Source organism: Belonocnema kinseyi, chromosome 7, assembly GCF_010883055.1.
Source record: "Belonocnema kinseyi isolate 2016_QV_RU_SX_M_011 chromosome 7, B_treatae_v1, whole genome shotgun sequence".
NCBI classification, from domain to species: Eukaryota; Metazoa; Arthropoda; class Insecta; order Hymenoptera; family Cynipidae; genus Belonocnema; species Belonocnema kinseyi.
Window position 1 is genome coordinate 3976182 of NC_046663.1, and position 3781 is coordinate 3979962.

Below are 3781 nucleotides of genomic sequence, written 5' to 3' on the forward strand. Positions count from 1 at the left end.
ATGTATTGGTTCTTTAAGTTAATTCTAAAACTCGTCCGATTAAGAAATGTCATAATTTTGCAATTCCTCTTTTACAATCAATTAGAACAATTTAAAATGGTTTTAAAATTTTATAAATATATATGGTTAATTGGTTATTAATGATCATCGTGATTGGGAAAATAGTCGTAAAAAAAATTGAAACTTCAATACACCAAAAAACTGATATGAGTACTCAGGATGTGGTTTTTGAGGATAAATAAAAAGACCTCATGAGGCTGAAAATTAAAATTTATTCCAGATTTATATACTTTCAAGTGTTTCCAATAAAGTATCCAACTTCCTAATTGATAATTTTTTCTGACTCGTTAATAATTTTAGCGGGTGGATGCTGGCTTTTCCAAAATCTGTATGGTATATTTAGAAGGAATCTTAAAATACGCGCTCTTTAGAAAATGATGCGCATGCGCATTGGAAGGTTGTCACCACCCTAACCTCAATTTATTTTAAAACATGTGGCAGACATTTCTCGTGTGTGGTTATATCGTTTATTTTAGTGAATCGCAAGTGTAATAAAAACGATAAAAGAAGTGAAATCACCTGAAAATTAGGATTCAGTAATAAATTTACAAGTTCTAAAGGTAAATATTGATACTTATAATCCATTTTCAATATAAATTATAATGTTTAATAAATATTTTGGAAACAGTCACAGTTTTTCACAAATTTTCTACTATAAACAATTTTTCGGTATTGAATTTTATTAGAAATACATTAAATTATAGCAGAAATGTCACTATAAAGAAATTGTTTTATATCAATAATTGTCGAGAAGAATTGAATCTTTTTATAATAATTCTGAAAAGGTTTGATGATTCACAACTAACCTCAAAGGGACTTATTTAAAGGATTGTATTTTTACTATTTTAATTCGGGGTGGACACTGTACCGGGAAACCACGATTTTTTTATATTTTTAAACCCCGGAAAAAGACTGTGAATTTATTTTTTGTCTAGGATTCTGACCAATTTTTAGGGGAAAAAATCCAATCACTTGACATATTACAATTTTTATGATACATTTGAATATTTTAAATTTAATTTAAAATAAGTTAGTTTTCACCTTTTGTTAAAAGTTCAGTTTAATTTCTAACTTTTTCCATTACATGAAATTGAGAAATAGATAATAATTTTGATCATTTTTTTTCATCTGAAAATCTATAAGTTTTTAAATATTCCGCGCTAAAAAATCTGTTTACACTCATTATAATATTTAAAATATGACTAATTTATTATTTAATTGTTGTCCAAATTAAAATATTCTTTTGCAGTTGAAAGTTTAAATATATGTATTTCAATAGATTTCGTAAGATTGAAATATTTTAAGGTATTTTATTAGATTCCAAGGGATTTTCAATTGATTTCAATAATTTGAAAGTATTTGTATTATAACAAGATTTTAAAGAATTTTCGAGATCTTTGAAAAGTTTACAGGAATTTCAAATTATAAAAAATATTTTAGGATATTTGAAAATATTCCAATGAATTTTCAAGAACTTGTACAAAGCTTCAAAGAATTTCAGAGCATCTGAAATATTTCACGGTATTTAAAAATATTCCAATAAATTTTCCATTTATTTCTATAAATTTGAGATAATTTCAAAGGAGTCTAAAGATTTTTATTTATTTATTTATTTTAAGAAATTGTTAAAAAGCTTTCAACAGTTTCAAGCTTATCCAACAGATTTTTTAGGATTGGAATATTTTAGTGTCTTTTAAAAGATTCCAAGGAATTTTCAGTTGATTTCAATAATTCGAAATAATTCCAAAGGATTTTCTGGTATTTTTGAAAACTTGGAAATTGCAAGGTATTTCAAAATATTAATTAGGATTTTAAATATTTTAGGATATTTTAAAAGATTTCTGGAAATTTTGATAGATTTCCATAATTTGAAAGGAAATCCAAGTTTTTTTTATTTTCAAGTAATTAAAAGCTTTAAAAAGTTTAAAGCGATTTCCAAACATTTCAAAGGATTTCAAATATATTATAATATTTAAAAATATTTTAAGGAATTTTGAATTTATATCAATTATTTGAAGAGATTCCAAAAGATTTGAAACATCTGATGGTATTTTTAAAAATGCCGAGGAATTTTCAAGAACTTTTAAAAATATCAAGGAATTTGAAAATATTTATTAGAATTTGAAAAATTTTGAATATTTCAAGGAATTTTTAATAAACTTTTATAATGTTAATGGGTTTCAAGGGATTTTCAATATTTTTGGATATTTTAAAATATTTGAAGGAATTAAAAATATATTTTAATAATGTGAAGGGATTTTTAAAGATTTGGATATATATTTCTTCAATTCTGATGAATTTTCAAGAAGTTTTAAAAATTTCAAGGAATTTGAAAATATTTATTAGGATTTGAAATATTTTGTATATTTCAAGGCATTTTGGAATTTATATCAATAATTTGAAGGCACTCGAAAAGTTTGAAACATTTGATGGTATTTTTAAAAATGCCCAGGAATTTTCAAGAAATTTTAAAAATGGCAAGGAATTTAAAAATTTTTATTAGGAATTGAAATATTTTGAATATTTCAAGGAATTTTTAATACACTTTTATAATTTTAATGGGTTTCAAGGGATTTTCAATATTTTAGGATATTTTAAAATATTTGAAGGAATTAAAAATATAATTTAATAATGTGACGAAATTTTAAAGATTTGACTATATTTTTTTAAAAGTTCTGATGAATTTTCAAGAAGTTTTAAAAATTTTAAGGAGTTTGAAAATATTTATTAGGATTTGATATATTCTGAATATTTCAAGGAATTTTTAATACACTTTTATAATTTTAATGGATTTCAAGGAATTTTCAATATTTTCGGATATTTTAAAATATTTGAAGGAATTAAAAATATATTTTAATAATGTGAAGAAATTTTAAAGATTTGACTATATTTCTGATGAATTTTCAAGAAGTTTTAAAAATTTTAAGGAGTTTGAAAATATTTATTAGGATTTGAAATATTTTGAATATTTCAAGGAATTTTTAATACACTTTTATAATTTTAATGGGTTTCAAGGGATTTTCAATATTTTTGGATATTTTAAAATATTTGAAGGAATTAAAAATATATTTTAATAATGTGAAGGGATTTTTAAAGACTTGACTATATATTTTTTTCAATTCTGATGAATTTTCAATATTGTAGGATATTTAAAAATATTTGAAAGAATTAAAAATATATTTTAATAATGTGAAGGGATTTTTAAAGATTTGACTATATTTTTTTTCAATTCTGATGAATTTTAAAGAAGTTTTAAAAATTTCAAGGAATTTGAAAATATTTATTAGAATTTGAAATATTTTGAATATTTCAAGGAATTTTTAATACACTTTTATAATTTTAATGGGTTTCAAGGGATTTTCAATATTTTTGGATATTTTAAAATATTTGAAGGAATTAAAAATATATTTTAATAATGTGAAGGGATTTTTAAAGATTTGACTATATATTTTTTTCAATTCTGATGAATTTTAAAGAAGTTTTAAAAATTTCAAGGAATTTTTAATGCACTTCAATGGTTTTCAAAGGATTTTCAATATTTTAGGATATTTAAAAATATTTGAAAGAATTAAAAATATATTTTAATAATGTGAAGGGATTTTTAAAGATTTGACTATATTTTTTTTTCAATTCTGATGAATTTTAAAGAAGTTTTAAAAATTTCAAGGAATTTGAAAATATTTATTAGAATTTGAAATATTTTGAATATTTCAAGGAATTT

General features: G+C 21.6%; 1 long non-coding RNA gene across 1 annotated transcript in view; it reads left to right on the forward strand.

Annotated features, from left to right (window-relative positions):
• The first annotated feature begins 511 nt into the window (after positions 1–511).
• LOC117176346 overlaps positions 512–3781 on the forward strand; it is a 59451-nt gene continuing 56181 nt past the window's right edge. Inside the window, exon 1 of the long non-coding RNA XR_004467606.1 lies at positions 512–620. This is a non-coding gene — a long non-coding RNA (uncharacterized LOC117176346). The remainder of the gene's footprint in view (positions 621–3781) is intronic.